Raw genomic sequence first — 20793 nt, forward strand, 5'->3', positions numbered from 1 at the left:
CCTGTCTACAAAGAGAGCCCAGAACAGCCAAGGTTACAAAGACCTGTCTCGAAAACAAATAAACAAAGAACTGACCTATTCATGGCTGGGCACTGTTAGTCATTTGCAACAAGACTTTAAGTGTTCTTAGGATTGACTCTTTGTGCTGCATTTAAATTATTAGTACTGCCAAGCTGTGGTGGTGTGTGCCTTTACTCCCAGCACATCAGAGGCAGAGATGAGGCATCTCTGAGTTCTGAGTTGGAGGCCAATCTGTTCTACAGAGAGAGAGTTCCAGCACAAACAACAAACAAACAAAAAACCCAAACAAGAAAGAAAGAAAGAAAGAAAGAAAGAAAGAAAGAAAGAAAGAAAGAAAGAAAGAAAGAAAAGAAAGAAGGAAGAAAGGAAGGAAAAAGAAATTATTAGAACTAAGAAATTGCTGCCCAGATTACATTCCTTTATCTAAATGTCCTTAAGAAATGGAAGACAGGTCTGGAGAGATTGCTCAGAGGTTAAGAGCACTAGCTGCTCTTCCAGAGATCCTGAGTTCAATTCCCAAAAACCACATGATGTCTCACAACCATCTATGATGAGATCTGGTGCCCTTCTGGCCTGCAGGTGTATATGCAGACACAACATTGTATACATAATAAATAAATCTTAAAAAGAAAGAAACTAATGGAAGGCAGATAAAAGTCAAAATGTGCAGGCGTTTAAGTATTTAAATAAGTTCTGCTTCTCAATCCATCCCTGGTCTTTAGTTTTGCCCTGAAAAGGAGAGAAGCTTTAAAGTTAGGAGTGTCAAAATGCAAGCTTAGCATTACTAAGGGCTAGTTTAAATGGTAACTGTTTAGCACACTGTGTGCCTAGACCAGGCTTCCAAATCAGAACCTTTTAAAACAGTTTTTTACATTTGCAGCTCCTGTGGCTGATGTGCACGCGTGCATGCATGCATATGAACACACATGCATATGCAAATGAAGAGCAGGTGGCAGATTTCTGGGGTAGGTCCTCTCCTCCTACATCTGAGCTCCAAGGATCAGGCATGGCAGCAAACCTGCTGATCCATTTGAAGTACTCTAACTGCTCTATTCTTCTGGTGTTCATGCATGGGGAAAGTACTGCCTAGGTGTAAAGTATGTACTTCTTGGGATGATATACAAGTAAGCATTACATTTTTTCATTCAAAATAGCATCAGTTATGAAAATGCAGATAAATCAATTTGTTAAATAATCAAATATGAAATTAGAGTTTACACTTAGAGTCATGCTAACCCTACAGCTCCGTGTGCCACTTCTGAGCAAGTTGTGCATTAAAACATGCTACAAAATGTACCATGAGAAACCAGAATATTAGCAGAATTGGAAAATACAGACATAAAGTAATCTGAATGTCATCAATAGAAACTTTAACAAGTTGCACATAGCAACTCAGAGACAGATCTATTTAAAAAGGTCAAATTACAGAGCACCATCTCTCTTTTCTTGATTCCAATACACAATTTAGTTATTCTGTAGCTTGAGAATACAATGACTTGTGTTTTATGGGAAAACACAACAAAGAAATTGGTTTTCCCCCATTATACCATTTAATAATAGTCTGTAGAGAAATCAAATCCTTCCCAACTTAAGATTAGTTATAATTTTTACATTAAAAATAGAAGAATACAGACTATGTAATTGTAGCACTTTCTGTTTGTATTAACAAATATAAAAATTTTATTTGCCTGAAAATAAAAATATTATAAGTCTAAATAAGTTATTTCTGTTCTTTTAGACTACAAGTAAATATTACTAACTTTTAAGTTTTGAGAGTTACTATCTCTCATGTTTAAATCACCAATATTTAACCAAAGCTAATGTGTCTAAAAATATGCAGGCGTTCATAAAAAATTTAAATTAACAGTTAAATAATAATTTTGAAAGTCTGAAAGGTAGGGTTTTATTGGAAGTTTTACTCCATTAGAGCTTTGTCCTATCTAAAACTCAGGGAACCTTGTCAGTGGCAAGACTGCATGCTGTATTTGGGGAGTACTTCCTGACAGCTCTAAAGAGATCTTCTTTCATAACCCTGGGTTTCAGGTTCTCCATGAAATTCCCTTTTTAAAAACTATTATTGCACAGCATAGAAAAGAAAAAAAGAAACATTCTCTCACAGCACTAATCCTGGTATAAACCAACATCAATTTCTAAGACAGAAGGCTGGCGAAGCCTGAAATAAACATGCACTCTGGAGACTTTATAGTTCTTTAATTTACTTCCTCACAAGTCTATAACAGCCATAAGATAGCTTGTGCAGATAAGGAAAGCTGTTTGAAAACATTTCACTAATAATATCGGCTTCAACACTAGAAAACATTATCTTTGAGGGGTGCACTCCATGCAACTACAAGCTTACAGTAACAGACACCAAAAATCAGAATTTCTGTGCATGCAGTGGAATGACTTCTAGATGCATCATTCTGCGTTCAAAGGAGAAGAGAAAGAGGAAGGAGAAGAGGAGAAGTAAAGAAGAAACATCTGGCAAGAAAACCAAACTAAGTCAATTTCAGGGTGGAATTTGCATTCGGGATCTTACAAAAACCGTTTGTGTTTCTGTTATATTTGCTTATTTGGGTCTAAGTGTGTGCGCTGGTGCACATATACGTGTGTGACTAGTGCAAGTAATATGTGCACATGCACTTTGTGTGTCAGAGAGCATCAATCCTGGGCACCGTTGCAATTGCCTCTTCACTTTATTTACTGAGTCAGCATCTCTCCTGAGCCTAGGCTCACTGACAGCTACAGTAGCTGGCCAGCAGGGCCCAGGGCTCCTCCTGTCTCTCTCTGCTCAGCCAGCTTCAAGGGAGCATGCAGGCTGGTATGGGCTTTGAGTGCCAGGGACAGGACTCAGCTCGTCATGTTTGCATGCAGGTACTTCACTGACGGCCACCTTAGCCCCAATTTCCATCTCAATTTTAATTAAAAGTTAGACTTTAATAAACGTCCTTAAAATAAAGATCTCACATATACATCATGTACATCCTACTCATCCTGAGAGATCATATTGAAAAAGAAGAAAGAAGGGGAGAAAGAACCAACACTCTGCCCTAAGACTGCTTTAAAATATGTTTCAACCTCCAGTCAAATGTCACGGTTTGTATTTAAAAATCAAACTGAATAATCCTGGAAAAGTCCAGCCCAAATTACGCTGACTACATATAACTTGCTATGTATTATAGATTATCAAATGCTAGAGAGATGGAGACACCTGTCCAGATGTGTCTGTTAAACACGATAACGGGACCTCCCCATATGTTTCATTTCTGTTCTTGCAGCTACACTAAGAACAGAATCTAACTTAACCTATGCTTTCTGTATTTTACAGACATAAATACACAGACGTGTACTAAAATATGTGCACATACACATGTGCATTTGTCACTGCACAAGACAGTGGGCTAATTGGAAAACTGAGGCAGTCGTGTTACTTGGGCCCAGGATTTTGAAACTATACTAGACAATATGAGAATCTCCTTCTCTTAGTTGAGCTACTACTGCTGTGCTGAAACACCTTGACCAAAGGACGTTGGGAGATCAAAGTATTCAGCTCATGCTTCAGCAGTACAGTTCACCAACAAAGGAAAGTCAAGCAGGGCAGGGTCCTAGAGGCAGGAGCTGATGCAGAGGCCACTGGGGGCAGGGGATGGAGTGTTGCTTACTGACTTGTTCCCATGCTTGCTCAGCCAGCTTTCTTATAAAATCCAGTACCACCTGGCCAGGGGTGGACCCACTCACAATGGAACAGACCCTCCGCTATCAATCCCTACCTAAGAAAATGCCCTAAAATCTGCCTATAGCACAATCTTACTGAGGCAGTTTCTCAGCTGAGGCTCCCACCTCTCCAGTGACACTAGCTTGTGTCAAGATGATGTGAAGTAACCAGGATACCATGTTTAAAAAAATAAAGAGAATTACAAACACTAAGGAAGTGAGTTCTGGAAGCCAGTAGTTCACTGATCACAATGGACACAGTGAACACATATCTTATTCAGTAGGATGAGTCCTTTCGCCATGACCCACTATAGCTGGGTCATATGGTGATTGATTTTTACCTGTTTGAAACCACCGCTCTGACTTCCACAAGCTGCTGCACAAGTTTGCAATCTCAGCAAACAGTAACTGACAGCCCCCTTTCCTCCACCCTCACCAATGTTTACTGTCAGCTTGTTGTTGTCGTTGTTAATCTTAGCCATTCTGTTGGCATGTAGTATTTACAACATTTTATGTGTGTAACAATAATACTTAAAGAATAAGAGGCCATGAATTTGAGAAAGAATGGGGTGGGAGAGGATTGGAGGGGAATAATGTAAATATAGTATGCATGAAATTCTCAAAAAATATTAACTTAAAAAAATAGTGGCAATGACCTCATCTAGTATGCTAGGAAAGAGTACAGAAGTATTCCATGCTAAAGAATATGAGAGGCTAAATTCTGCAACACTACGTATCGTTAACTGGACTGAGACACGTCGGCCTTCAGTAAGAGGAAGGGTAGCTAGAGTGTCAGCCACAGGTGCCAGCTGTCCTCTGGCTGCACTGTGTTGACTGGAAGAATATGTGCAAGAAACAGCAGCTTTCCCAAGGCTTCACTCAACAACGGTCTATATTTAACTTCTTTTTTTTACTAGAACAAGAATCATGTTTCCTTCAATGTAAAGCCACAGGTTCCTTTTTCATTCAGTGAAATCTAAGACACTATTTTAACAACTTTTTTAAAAATCACACACACACACACACACACACACACACACACACACAAAATCTTCTTAAGATATGATTGATTGATTGATTCAAAGTATTTTATAAAAATTTTCAAAGAAAAAAAATAAATGTTTGCATTAGCCTTCCTATCCTATGGGCAAGTGAAAAAAGTAAACAGGAATAGCATAATGAGAAAAAAGGCAGGCATGAGATGCACAGGGATAACCCCAGCACTCGGGAAGTTGAGGTAAGAGAGTCAAGCGCTTAAGGCCAGCCTCAGCTACATAGCAAATTGGAGGTCAGCCTGATCTACATGAAACCCTGTCTTAAAAAACGGAGGTCGGACTATTTAATCACCTATACCTTAATTCAGGAAAACTATAAAGAAAAATTGTCTTAAACATTTCTAATAGCTCCTAAATGTTTAAGTAGAGTCTTTCTATCACAGCCCAGTTTTGACTCAAAATTAGATTCAAGCATAAGGCATGTTCTAGCCACTGAGGTTCCTCACTCAGTCTTAACAATGACTATAGTATTTCACCAAGGAATGGCAATCACTGAGACGTAAAGTTAAAATTTTTCTTTAAGATTATCCATGGAGATGAGACGACTCGGGTGTTAGAGCACCCGGTGCAAGCCTGGGGACCCAAGGAGTTCAGATCCCCAGCAGGCAATACATGACAGGTGGGCATGGCGGTCCTGCTGTGACTCAGGGCTCAGAAGACAGAGACTAGGGATTCCCCAGAGCAAGGTGGCTAGCCAGCAAGCAGAATCACTGAGCTCTGCTTGATGCATTGAGAAAAATCTGTGGACAGTTTAACACTGTAAGAAAAATAGGCCTCTAAAACAGTTAGCAAAGAATTAAAAGCTTTCTGTTAGCAGCCATGGGGGGAAGGTATTTTGGAAGACAAATCAACTCCAATCAAGCCTTGCTTGCCTTGGCCAATAATCTGGTCTGCAAACTCATTAGAAATCCTGAGTCTCCTTAATTCCTTAATGTTAATGCTATCCTCCTTAAAGGGATTTCTATGTAGTTTTTAAATGGCAAGTTTTCAAATTACTAAATCACCACTGAAAGAGGAGAAAGGGGGGAGAGAGAGAGAGAGAGAGAGAGAGAGAGAGAGAGAGAGAGAGAGAGAGAGAGAGAGATATTAATTGGTTTTTACTGAAACCTGCTCTTTCACTTCTCCCTTCCCACCATGCTACATCATAATTTTCTAATCTGCATGGCATAACCTCCCAGACAGAGCCAAGGATACACCAGAACTTGAAAGTGACAGCATTTATAAAGATGGAGTTCATGTTTACTAGGGAGTCAGTAGCTTTGAAGTGTAGAGATATCTCCAAGAATAAAAGAATTTAAGGAGTAAATCCACTTCTGTCTATCTGACAAAGTTATGAAATAAAAACATACAAAATTCATGTAATATATTTCTCTCAAATACCACTATATTCAAAGTTATAACAGCAGTTCCCTGTTGTGTGCAATTGATTTGAAGAGGAAACACTGACTTTATATCTGCTGCTTTCAGCTTGGCTTTTCAAAATGACGGAATAAACAGTTTATATTAGGCCATCCTAAAACCCTAGTCTTAGATTCGGAAATGCTTCGTCCCACTGCTTATGTAAATATGATAACCTAGGGCTAGGGCTATGTCTCCTGGATAAAGTGCCTGCTAAGCAAGAATGGAGACCTGAGTTCCGATCACTAGGAAGCACATAAAATGCTAAACATAATATTGTACATCTGTAAGCCAAGTGCTGGGAGGCCAGAGCATCCCAGGATTCACTGGCCAACCAGTGTAGCTGAAACACCCCGTTCCAGGTTCAGTGAGAGACTGTCTCAAAAACTGATATGGACAACAACAGAGAACAGTTGACCTCCACTTCTGGCCTCCACATGTGCATGAGAGAACACATATGTGTGCATAAACTACACTCAGATTAAGTAAAATGTAGTGGTTTTCCACAACCCCAAATCTAAGAAATATGTGTCATTTTTAATTCAAAATTTATTAGCAAATTCGTAACAAATACTTCCTAAACCTAAAATTATTTTTGCCAAACAAAAGTAAGCCAACTAACGCTACTATGACAAAACATTCTGTATAACATCCTCATTACTGTATAAGTTTATAATGTGTTTCCGATGACTACAGAGTGCAGAGACTACCATGAGCAGAATGGACACATGATTGGCTACACTAAAATAGCACCACCATTCCAGAACAGAATTTGTAAATGCTTATTGCCTACCTCATGTCCTTAAAGAAAGAATATACTCCAAAATGGTCTGTGATTCAGAGAATGGCAAAGTATTTATGATGAGGTTAAAAAGAATATTAAAAAACTTAAAAAAAAAATGAATATGAGGTTAAGGCAAAGTCACCAGGAGAGCAGGCTATCTTATCTATCTTAAACAGTACTCAAATAGCACCAGAAATGTTTTTCAAAAACTGGACAGCTGGTCTATTACACTTTATCAAATTCTGAAGCTATGAAATAGATTCCTTGTTTTATTACTATTAAAAAAAACTAATCTTCCAAAATCACAAACTCAACATAAATCATAAAGTTCTCATGTTTAGCAAATGTGGTATACTGCCTTACTTTGCATGAAATGTCAGGCTCACTGTATATGTGAACAGAAATAATCCCAAAGTGACAGAGAAGATTCCTAATTCATCAAGGAACTTTATCACAGTTACACAGTCACCTTTTTTTTCCCAGCAGAATGAGCATCTATAACTTGATAACTTGTGTTTTCTGAAAATTTTACAATGTCATAAATCAGAAATATAATTCAGAAAACATAAAAAACAATTTAAATAAAAATGGAGAATAAATGGAATTTTTCAAACTCTTAAAAAGATCAAAGGTTAATGTACCAAATGTTTACCAAAACAATGAACAAATAAATTATCATATATGTGTACTATATAATACAAGTTTTTTAAAATATACAACATGATATCTAACAGGGAATAGGTTAAACTGGCATGTGGAGTATCTGGAGAGACATTCCCCATTCATGTCATGTGAAAGAATTATATATTACTAAGACTCTGTGCTCATTTTTTAATTTTTTTCTCATTTTAATAATTTCTCATTTTAATAATTATTAAAACAATCATTTATATTTTCTATAGTGACATAAACGTGCATATGTAGAAAATTAAAACAGTTCAAATGAATACAAGCTCACACTGTCCACAGTGCTTATAGTCTACAGGGTAAGGATGAGAGAAGAAATAATGAGAGCAGAAATAAAGAGAATAAATTCCACCTTATACATTTCTATGCACTTTGAAACTTTGTCAAGTAGCAGGTGTCAATAATTTCAGTAATGCAATGGAAGCATTAAAAGAAAAGAGGACACAATGAAGATGATTAAGACAAAAAAAAAAAAAAAAGCCATAAACGGGAAGGTTAAATTTTTTTTCCAAGCTGAATTCAAATCAGCTTCAATAAACTAGAGAAGCCCCATGACTTAGAGTTTTTCACCTAGGCCTCTGTCAAGGCTAGATGAAGGGACAAGGACACCACAATGATGACAACTGCACTAACTCCCTCTCTGCAGCACCCCACAGAAACACTGACCCAAGCAGTGCCTGGGAACTGACAGATGTTACCACGACTGAGTGCTCCCTGAGGATGGGCTCTCATGGGTCAAGTCTGTGATTGTAGCAGGAAATAAGCAGCCTTGTTGAGAAAAATATCATGTGGCACAAACGAAAATCACTTTTGCTAAACAAAAAGATGCCAACTAATTTTAAAGTGCAATACATTCTAATGAAGTTTAAATACAAATGGCAGAGAAATAATTTGCCCCCTACAAGATGTAAGAATGAAGGGTGAAAGAATTTTATTTGCTCATTTTAATCATGAAAAGAAGCTGGTGAAAAAGCTAAACATTTTTTTTTTTAATTATAGTGTGGTTGAAAAAAAAAGGTTACCATCTTTGAAATCTAATGTTATAAAACACCCTCAAAAGAATCGACACAAAATACTCTAAGCACAAAGCAAATTAAACATGAAACAAAAGCACGCAAAAGAGCACCCAGCACACACACATACACGCTCAGTGTGTTTGTACAGTCTTACTGCAACACTTGTAACTACAAACCACATTCTGCTCCAGCGCAGAGCCAGAGAGGTTTAAGGGGCTGGGGTGGTGAGGGTCAAGGACCTCAAGATCCTCCAAGCATGGGAAGGAGGACAGGTGTGCTACAGCGGGTTCAACAGCACGTGTTAGAAGTGGCGGTAAGAATTCCAACCCAAGTACAGAACTTCATGACAGACGGTAACACTTCCATGCGGCCCGATTCCATCTCCTGTGAATGCATTAATCAGAGTCTGGCCACAGGTTAGCGGACTTGGTATACATACTCTCTCTCCTGCTAACCCTGGTGATATATTATTGTTTACTTCAGAGCAGTTCTGTGAAGTTCCGCTATATAACCTCTGGCATGTGTTGTAGCTAAGAGCTGTCTGCATGAGATAAAGAGTAGATGTTTTATGAGCCGACTCTTACTGGATTTGACATATCTCCCTACAAGACACAAACCCACACTGACAGCACTAACCATTTCAGATCTAAAAGTTTGAAAAGATTCAAAAAGCCAAGAGGAGAAATTATTCTTCCTCTCCCCCATGTACTAGGAATTAAGCCTAGGATGTTACACATGCTATGTAAGCACTCTACCACTGGGCTCTGTCTCCAGAGCACTTGTGGGTGTTTTCTACTTGAAAGGGGTCTAAATTGCCTAGGCTGCCTCTGAATTAACTCTCTAAGTAGCCCAGGTTGGCAATGAACTTGCAATCCAACTGCCTCATCCGACGAAGAAGCCTAATACCTATCTAACTATAAAGTATAAAGGTGTAGTATTCATACAGTGATACAGAATTAACTATTTTTTCATTACATCATGTGTAAGTCAATTATCCTTTTGTTATATACAACAACTGTCTAATAATTTTATTTCTCGCGCTTACATCAAAAGTGGCATATGACTGAGAAAGTTCACAAGATGAATTTAGAATACCTTGTCTTTCAGAAACATCATAGGATCACAGCATGAGGATTTAGGACCTAACTTACAGAGGCTTTCCCTGGCCAGGAAGGCCCAACAAATGAGCAAAAGCACCCACAAGACTGAATATGACACAAAGTATACTCCGACCTACAATTCATCACAACCTTTTTAAAAGCTCATTATTGATGTTTTCCGATAACTTTGGATAGCTCTAGGGGGCTTTAAAAAGCCAGCTCCTCATTTTCAGCACTGTAAACAAGGAAAAAGAATGGAGAATTTATCATCCTGTATTTCCATATGAAAGGTAAACAGAAAGGAATGATTCCCTTTGCACATTCTAACTGAAAAAAAATCTCTGTTTTTCATTTCTAATAAATGTCTTGACAGGAATAACCATCAGTCACTGCTAACAAGACAGACAAAGTCAGTTACAGATTATGTAACTTGGTGTGGAAGCAAACAAGACCAACTGTGAAGTGTTTCTGAGGAGGGGGAAACCCTCACTCCTGGATTTAATCAGGCCCTTACATCTATTTCTTTTCAGGAAACACACACAACAATGTCAACAAAAATTTTTTAAAAATAAAATAAAACAAAAAAACAAAACCGGCAACGAATACCACAGGGATCAGCAAAATCAGACTGTGAGAAACTCTACAGTCTCATTTCTTCAATAAATAAATTTCTACTAAGCTTAACAGATGAAGGGAAGGGGAGCTAACCACTGAACAGGCATTTAAGATGACTTTAACCACCTGGAATGCAGGCCCCTGTTTGGATTCTGACTTTAACAAACTATAAAGAGAAATAGAGAGAAGCAGAAGTGTGAGCTGATTCCATGGTGGTAATGCTACTGAATGGGGGTTCTGTGGCTTTATGGGGTGTTTTTCGGTTTTATGGGTGGTTTTTGTTTGGTTGGGGTTTTTAGTTGATTTGTTCTTTGGTGGTAAGGATTGAACCCATGCCTCAAGCATACCAAGTACACAGCTCTACCACTGACCAACATCCCTAGGAAGGAAAGAGCTTTACATGAGAAAATGACAGTGTTTATACTTTTAAGAAAGGGAATCCTCATCATTTAATGGCATGGACTGTTTTGAGTGATACAAATTGCCTCAAAATTACTGAGGGAATGTCCTAGGAAGGTGGTGAGGGACAGGGACAAAACAATGACAACAAGATGGTGATAGTTAAAGCTGGATTCCTATAGCTTTGGGATAATTATCCTCGCTATAGTTTACAAGTAAATATCCCATAATAAAATTAACTTATATATCCTTTCAAATTATAGGAAATAGCACCTAAAGTGTCAATTTATGAGAAAAGATTTAACATATTGACTTTCAATGTAAGTCATCCCCTGTATCTTGAGTAAAGCCAAATTTTGCTTACAGGTACTGCTTAATAGCTCTGGGATCCCAGGCATGGAACTTGAAGCTACAGGCTTTAATGAGTAAAGTAATAAGCACAGGAAGTACAATAATTTCCCATGTATAACATATGGGCAGCCAGACTGACCCAAGGCTTTCTCAAAGGCTCTAATGAAAGGACAAAGAGGACTTGAGCTATGTAGTCCAGGAAAAGACTTGGCAAGTCTGGTCTAGGGCTAGAGTCAGAGCCTCACAGGAATCTAGAGAACAGCTTCTGGGGACCCAACTCTTTCTCCTGGGCTGTGGTTATCAGTCCTAAAGCATCTGTGTCTAAAGCACTCCTTGTTCTCTTTGCCAACATTGTCTGTATTTAGCTCTCCACTGATCCTGGCCATTTTCTCCCTGCATATAGTATATATGATGCTGTACTTCTTAATAAACTTTCTTGCCGTAAGTCAACAGCTTATGCAAACCTCCTGGTCCCAGCTATTCTGTTAATATTTATTTCTCATCCTTGGTCCTCCCACTTGTGATCTGACCATTTGCAACACAGAAACTTGGCAAGTAGTTGTATGAAAAGACAATAAACAAAAACTTATCATATGATAAGCCATATCAATAGGGCTAACCAGCAATACACATAAAACTTCCATTCTAAATTTCTATTTTAGGCAAATGCTTCCTAGGCCCTTTCTAACATTCAACTAAAAATAATGAAACTTATTATGGTTCCTTCAGACACACTCTGTATGTCATCTCTTTAAAAACATAGCATTCTTGTTTGAAAAGAAACAGCATATTAAAGTCATCTAGAAGTATGGAACCAGTTGTAGGTAGGCAAGGTTCAAAATACTCAGGAATCAGATAGGAGATTTCCTTGAGACCAAGAGTTACCAGCCTGGCCAATATAAGGAGAGACTGTTTCAAAGAAAAGAAGAGAGAGAAATGGGAGAAGAAATGAAATGAGAGCTAGACCACAATTGTTTTCCTTAAAGGAACTCTGTAAAAATAGCCTCCTTAATTGTGCCTATCAATGGTCAAAACCCCAGAGTTTAAGACCCAGGTGTTCCAATACTCTTTGCCAATACCTTTAAGAATTTTGTCTTTGGGTTTTTCACTTTATTAACAGGAAAATGCACTGTCTGTTGTATGCGTCTGTAGGTTTTGGCAATTGCAAGCAGTCATATGCAGCCATTGTTATCAGCAACAGTTCCCTCACAGCCCCAACTCCTTTACCATCTTTTGTAATCAGCCCTTGCCCATCTCCAGTCTCAAACACTGGTCTGCTCTCCACATTAAGAGTTCTTGTTTGGCAGAATGTCATATAAATTAACTCACAGGATATTTATCCTTGTACAGTTCACTGAGCTTTATGAATCTGTAACTGCATGGCTTTCAGCCAAGCTGGGAGTTTTCAGCCATTATTTCTCTGAATATTTTTTGTTCAGCAGTCTTCAGGCACACTTTCTGGGTTCATGTCATGGATGATAGACCTTTCCCTTTGCACTGCTTGTTGCATTCAGTCCCTCCCTCCTTACTGTTCAGATTATACAATTTCTATTCACCTCCCTTTGGACTCACTTCCTTCTTGTCATCTCCATTCTGACACTGAATTCACACGCTCAGTTCTTAGTTACTTTAATGAGATACTTTTAAATTTCCTATGTGGCTCTTTTACTTTCTGAAAACTAGTCTTCCCAGTCATCTCAAAAGTACTGCCTTAACTTCGCGGCACAATTCTAAACACTGAGGACCCTGTCTTATAATTCTACCATGAAGCTCATCTCATGGATAGCATGTGTCAATCAGTCTATTCTGTGCAACAATTTCTAATTTCCTTTGTGGAAATTATCAAACACAGTTAGTAGGATTCACAAGGTTAGTGAATCCTAGAGACTGCACTTTTGCACTATTAGTCCTGTTGAAGAACGTTAAGAACTGATTCACTAGCTTTTGTTCTTAATGTTGTAGTTACAACTGCCATAGCCAAACAACTCTATCAGCTTCAAAGGAAGTGCCACAGCTTACACTTACAGGCTATGATTTAATGTCAGTTCCTTCCCCAACTCTTTCAGTGCCTTACAAGCTAGCTGCATATGCATCTGCTAAGGTCTACCACTGATCCTGGGCCAGGGGAGACTCTTCAGTGGCTCAACTCTTCACTATGGTGCTGGGCTAAGTTCCGCACATGCTCAGCTCAGGGAGGAGCCTAGTACTTCACATACAGGCTTAGGCTATCTTTTTATGTTACCTCCTTTTTCTCCAGAATTTCTCCCTTATTTTGTCTCCGAGTCCCCTGTCGTGGTTCTCTTTCTACAAACATGGCATTCTGACTCCTCACACTGTCATCTGCTTCCTGAAACTGCATATTGCTCTTCGAAGTTTGAAGAAAAGGAAGAAAGAAAAGAAAGATGGAACTAATCTTCTCCCGGTGTCGTTTGAATTACAAAATCCCTTTTTTTCTAATCTTTCTTGTCAACCAAAAAATCTTATATTTCAAATGTTAGATTCCTGTACTGCCACTAGGACTGACCACTATTACAGGAGGATAAGCTCAAGATTAGTGTCCCCCAGGGTTCCATGAAAAGAGAAAAACAAGACCCAAAATACCAAACAAAGGATCAGTAATTTCCCAGCCGAGCAACTCATGAGGGGCCATCCTTTCCAGTCCTCTGACCATGAACACAAAGGGGATTTTTCTTGCACACTTCACTTCTCTATCCATTGTACCAAACAAGAATAGGAGCCACTCGGGTGTCCAAGCTGGGAGTTAAATGAGGGTGGGGCACAAACTCACCAGCATTTGGAGCCCTCCAGCTTTGATATCCCTCCTAATCCTTTCACTACTACTGAGTCTTCAGGGACTTCAAACACTGGCTTTCTGTGTTCTGCCCAGGGATTTTAGTTGTAATCTTCAGGAGAGAGAAGCACTGCACTTGCTCTACCTTACATAATCAGAACCACACAAGTTCCCGAAATAAACCCTGACAATTATGGTTGATTGCTTCTTCTCAAGGGTGGCGAGTCAATGAATTAGGAGTCAACAGCTTCCTTAACAAGTACTCTAAGTAAAACTGGATAGCCTTAGGCACTGGTGGTAGCAGCAATAGTAGTAATAATATAAATAGCGATGATAATAATAGTAACAATGACCTTGAACTTTTGCTCATACAACATCCAAAAATCAAACTCCAAATGGGTTATAGCCCTAAATGGAAAACAAACAAAACAAAGAATGCTGTAACCCTACAGTGGGCAAAATGTCTTGAATACAGCATCAAAATAGCAGGCATAAGAATGTAAGAAATCTAATCTTCATCAAATTTTACAGCTCTTCTTTTATCAAAAATCATGTAATGGAATGCTATACTATCACAATAAAAAAGCTGATACAAATGATCACAAACACACTACAAGGTAGAGCATCAAACACAAAGGGACATATATAAAATTCTACCCATAGCTGCAGAAAAAGCAAGTCTACACATTATGGTACAAAAAAAAAAAAAAAAAAATCTGGACTTCATCTTGGCTTCAAAAACTCTTAGAATTCTTTGAGTTTTCTTTTTTTTAATTGTCTTACTTAGGGTTTCTACTGCTGCAATAAAAACATCATGACCAAATGGCAAGTTGGGGAGTAAAGGTTTTATTTGGCTTATACTTCCAGAGCATAGTCCATCACTGGAGGAAGTCAGGACAGGAAATCAAGCAGGACTAGAACCTGGAGGCAGGAATTGATGCAGAGACTTTGGAGGGGTGCTGCTTACTGGCTTACTGCCAATGGCTTGCTCAGCCTTCTTATAGAACCCAGGACTAGCAGCCTAGGGATGACACCACTCACAATGGGCTGAGTCCTCCTGTATTGATCACTAATTGAGAAAATACCTTACAACTGATCTCATGGATGCATTTCTCTCTGATCACCGCAGCTTGTGTCAAGTTGACACCCAAAACCAGCCAGTATGGTTCTTATAAGGAGGTTGTTCTTGATACTGGTGCTGGTGCTGGTGCTGGTGGTATCAGCAGCTGAATGAAGTAATGGTGGTGGTGATGATGACAGTGGTGATGCAGCTGCTGATGGTGGTGGTAGCTCATACAGTAGGGCATTCAAGGACAGGAGGAAAGCTGAAGACTGAGTTGTTCAGCCAATGCACAGGTAGTGACTCACACAATCAGGCTTGTATAATGAAATCTCAGAACACTGAGATCGAGAGGAGCCTCAAAGTTGGTGAGTACCATAATGTGTGGTGAGAGTGATGCCCACTTAGCCTACAGAGTAACGCAAGGAGCTCAGAACCCAGCCTTTATCCAGATCTTATCCTATATGTAGCCTTAAAACTCTTATCATAAAATGGTCAGTGAATTTTACAAATCATTATAGAGGACTCCTAAACCCAAGAGAAGTGTAGAAATCTCCAAATTGACAATCAAAAAGCAAGCATCTCCTATGACTGGTGACTGGCATATGAAACCAGTAGATTTCTGGAGCCTTTAGTGTGGACAATCTGGTACTAAGGCTGTGTCGACTGTATCAGTGCTGTAATGTAATATCCCTATGTGGTAGGGAAAGAGTAAAAGAGTCAAAAAGTATGAGTGGTTCTGCAGCCTGGGGTAGCAGTAAAAACTGAAAGCAACTGGGATTTGTAAGAATGACAGAAGTTTTTCTAAAGAGAATTTGGCGATGGTTACACAACTCTCAACTGTACTAAAGTAGGAATGGGCAAAGGAGGTGGTTAGGGGAGAGATAACTGACACTAGGATGCATTTAAAAGGCATGTGAAGCCTACTATTTATAAGCTTCATATATATTTTATATAAAAGTTTAATTGGAGTTACCCCACTCAGAGGATCATGTTCTTCACAGAAGCCATAGGTTACCACATCTAAAGCACAAAACCAGGTGTGGGAGACCTCCCCTCAAAGTGCTGGGTAAGCATGGTCCCAGAATCTCCCAAAACAATACAGGCAATCGCCACTGTTCTTGGATGCCCACCAGAACTTTAGGACAAGACCCTGCTGTTAAAGATATGACATGGTCATACAAGATAGAGAACAAGGAAGCTTTTTCTGTGCCTGCTAGATTTCATAATACCAAAAGTTGCTGTGTAGGCTTAAGGGTGGGGACAGATATCAAAAGTCTTACCCAGCTGTGAACTCTATAAGCTATAACACTGACTGGAATGGTACATGCCCACACATGCAAGAGTGGCATGGATATTGGAAAGTTAGCAACTGCTTCCTGCTTGGATATATGACAAGGTCTATCGGAGAAAATGCATACCTGACACCATCGATCTGGCCAAGAACCCATAGATGGGCAGATCCTAAGCTCTAGAGTGAATCTACTACTATAATTTTACTTGTTTGGCATCAAATCAAACTGTCCTCTAAATGTGTATCACTAGACTGTACAACTTGCCTCATCAGAGACTTTTCTTTGTGTTCTGGATAGTGATGAATGCAGAAACTCACAGGTCAAAAGGTGGAGACTAAGTGTCTGTCTTAGGGTTTCCATTGCTGTGAGGAGACACCTAAGGGAAACACTTCACTGGAGCTGGCTTACAGTTCAGAGGTTTAGTCCATTATCATGGGTGGAACATGGCAGTGTGCCAGCAGATAGATGTGCTGCTGGTAAGATGGCTGAGAGGTCTACATTTTAATCCACATCCAGCAGCAAGAGAATGTCACACTGGGACTAGCCTGAACATCTGAGACCTCAAAGCCTGCCTCCAGTTACCCACCTACTCCTGCAAGACTAGACCTCTCTATGAGCCTGTGGGCCCATTTTCATTCACACTAGCACATTCCACTCCCTGAGACCCATAGGCTTAGAGCTATATTATAATGCAAAGAAGCATTCAGTCCAACCTCAAGTCCCCATAGTCTATAACAGTCTCAAACTTGGTCCAAAGGTCAAAGACTTCTCTGAGATTCATGCAATCTCTTATCTATAACCCCTGTAAATTCAAAATGAAAAACCAGATGATATACATTACTGTTTCAAAAATGGAGAAAAAGATACATACTGAGAAAATACTAGACCAAAGCAGGACCAAAAACCAACTGAGCAAACTCCAAACTCTGCATTTCCATGGCTGATATCAAAGTGCTCCTCGGATCTCCAACTCCTTTCGGCTTTGTTGACTGCAACACACTTCTCTCCCCTGGGCTGGTTCCACTCCCTGCTAACAGTTTTTCTCAGCAGGTATCCCATCACTCTAGCATCTCCAACCTCTTGTCTTATGGACTCCAAGGCAATTCAGGCTTCATAGCTTCACACGATGCCTCTCTAGGCCTCCATGCAGGGACACCCCTGTCACATGCCTACCTCCAGTGGCTTTCCTTATTCATGGAGGGAGAGTCCATAACCCTTTTCTTCTAGCCTTGATTCTAAAGCCAGATCTATGATGCCAAAGCTGCCAAGTTCTGCTGCTTGCTGGGACTGGGACATGGCCCCCTCATTCAATTACATCTTCACCAGATTTCTATTTTCGATGGTTTCCTTCACTGCCTAAGCTCGGCTGTTCTGAAACTCAATCTGTAGACCAGGCTGGCCTCCAACTCAGAGACTGGGCCAGCCTCTACATTCCAAGCTCTGGGACTATAGGTCTGCACCACCACACCCAGCCTCTGGCAGATTTTTTTGAACATGGGCAACAGCCACATTCTTTATCAAAATATCACAAGAATAGTCTTTAGGGCCACATACCAGAATTCTCCCCTGAAACCTCTTGAGCCAGGCCCTCTACAGTTCAAATCACCCTCAGCACCACTGTCTTCCATGTTCCTACTGAGATGGTCCAGGAGGCCCTGCTTAAAACATTCAACTGCTTTAAGAATAATTATATAGTTCTATTCATTTGCCTACAACTTTCAAGATTTCCTTGTTTTTAATACCTGAGTAGTATTCCACTATGTAAATCTATCACACTTTATGCATTCTTTGGTTGAGGGACATCTACGTCACTTCCAGATTCTGGCTATTATGAATAAAACTACTATGAACATATTGAGCAAATGTCCTTGTGGTATGGTGAAGCATCTTTCAGGTATATGCCCAGGAGTGGTAAAGCTGGGTCTTGGGGTAGCACTATTCCCAATTTTCTAAGAAAGTGCCAGATTTACTTCCAAAGTGGTTGTACAAGTTTGTACTCCCACCAGCAATGAAGGAGTGTTCTCCTTTCCTCCACATCCTCACCAGCCTGTGCTGTCACTTGAGTTTTTTATCTTAGCCGTTCTGATAGGTGTAAGATGGAATCTCAGAGTCATTTTGATTTGCATTACCCTGATGACTAGGGATTGGTAACCCAGACCCAGAAAGATATGCATGGTATATACTCACTTACAAGTGGATATAGCCCAACTTTGATGTTCTCTGAGAGACTCCACCTAATGGAGGATCTGGACAGATACTGGGACTCGAAGCTGGACTCTAGGCTGAGTGCTGAGAGTGGTGGGAAAGAGTGGGGTGATAGAAGGTCATGGAGGGAACAGGAGCTCCACAGGGAAGACAATCAAGGCCTGAGGAGCTGAACACAGGAGGGCTTGCACAAATCAGTGCACCAGCCATGGGTGATGATTGCAGAGAACCAAGACCCCCTGTTCAGATATAACCGATGGTCTGCAAATTCTCCACATGGAGGTGGGGAGACTGCTACTGAACCTCTGGCATGCACTGAGGTGCCCACCATTTGGTCACTGCCCCTTGGTAAGATGGCCTAGCAGGCACACAGAGGAAGGGGATGCAGGCGATCCTGATGAGGCCTAATAAATAGGCTGTTGTCAGACAGTTGGGGTAGGAGAGCCCCCCACAACAGAGGTGTAGGAGAGCGGAATAGGCAAAAGAGCGAAGATGGGTAGGAATGGGAAGAAAACAGGAGGGTAAAACAACAGGGATGTAATATGAATAAACTATTATAAATAAAAATAATAATTATATAAACGCTGACTAGATGGCTCAGCAGCCTCAGTCCCCTAAACCCACATAAATGTGGAAGGAAAGAACCAACTCCCCAAAATTGATTTCTGTCATCCATATGCTCCATGCAAACATGTTTGCTGTAGCATGCTGCACCCAGGCACACACAACAATAAATCACACAAGGTTTTTAGAAAATTATACATAGTACCAACCTCTGCTTTAATTTCATCTTAAGTTATAAAAAAAGGAAAATGACTCTTTAAATATATAAATTTAAAATATAACTATCTTTACTTAGTAGGCTTTTCAACTTACAGATACAAATGAATGGCAGAATACAGGATTAAATCTTTCTTTAAGAATTATCAAGAGTTTCATTTTTAAGCCAATAACTATTTACTAAGATGAATAAAGTCCACCATTCACATAGACAAGGGAATTTGTAAAGGCTTACCCACAAGGCGATATGCTTTTTTAGTTATATGATTAAGCCAAGGTGCTACTGTAGCTCTTACAAAGAGTTCATGACAGCTCACACACTGTAAGGAATAAATGCTTTGTTTTTCTACTTATATTAAGCCACATATTTTCTATACACTGAAAAGTAATGATTTAGAATATATAAAATGGTTTACTGATTAATCTTAGATACTTTAGCAATAATACAATTGTTTAACATTCAAATGATATCTGTAGTGATTAAAAGCTCTTGCCTACAGGAATCATACTGAAGCAAGTAATATGGAGCAAAGGACAGGTTTTTAGAGACTATGTTTCAATACAAGCTCTCCTGTCGCCTACTTACTTGACCTCAGACAAAACACTAAAATTCATTATAACCAATAATAATTTCTCACATACAGAGTTGCCATGGAACTTTTAAAAAAAGTGACATAACACTACTCTGCTCAAAATGTCTTTCTTTTTTTTTTTTTTAAAGATTTCTTTTATTATTATCAAAATGTCTTTCATACATTTAATCTATAAGACAGTCTTCAAACCCCTTCAAGAATTTCTTTGATTGAATGACTCATTCCATTTTGAGAGCTCCTAAAATGCCCCTGCCAAAAGTGTATCTTACTAAGTTTAAGAACAGACAGCCAGAATGCTTAAGCACTTGGACCTATGTTAATCTAGGTGAGTCATATGTAGTAACTTCCTGTAAGAAGGGAAGAATGGCTAGAAAAACAACATATTAGCTACTGCCCATTCGATAAAGTAAGGTCATGTACAAATTCTGTACCCTCACATTCAAATGACTGCTTATAAAATCTTTCTACTTAACAGGTGTTAAAGTGCAAAAATGTATTACCCATCTGAAGAAGCATACACTAATTAATAAAATCTGAAATTCACGGCCATGCTTTGTAGGCAGATAGATTTTCCTCTATCAGTATAGCAGTACATCAATTTATTGTGGATATAAGGGATTAAGTTTTTCTTCATCAATAAAATATATGAAAATCACAGAGTGATTTGCCAATCACAATTAAATATTTAGGAATGTGCTGTTTTTAAATGATGCCATAGTTGTTCCTAATAAGCAAACATACCAGCCAATTCAAATTATAATTATACAGGTGTGCAATTCCAATTTCCTATCAGTCACTTCCATTGTTAGATACTGAGGTCACTCAATTACAAATTAAATGACAAAGAGTTTGATTCTAGGATAGAAAACACTGTCTTTGATCATTAAGCATTTACCAGTGAAACAAATTACAGAACAACAAAATATTAG

At 39.2% G+C, this 20793-nt stretch overlaps 1 protein-coding gene across 1 annotated transcript in view; it reads right to left on the reverse strand.

Annotated features, from left to right (window-relative positions):
* Tmem135 (transmembrane protein 135) overlaps positions 1 to 20793 on the reverse strand; it is a 163699-nt gene that overhangs the window by 70024 nt on the left and 72882 nt on the right. The gene's annotated exons all lie outside the window — the stretch shown is intronic.

The sequence above is a fragment of the Acomys russatus genome, chromosome 7, assembly GCF_903995435.1.
Source record: "Acomys russatus chromosome 7, mAcoRus1.1, whole genome shotgun sequence".
Lineage (NCBI taxonomy): Eukaryota > Metazoa > Chordata > Mammalia > Rodentia > Muridae > Acomys > Acomys russatus.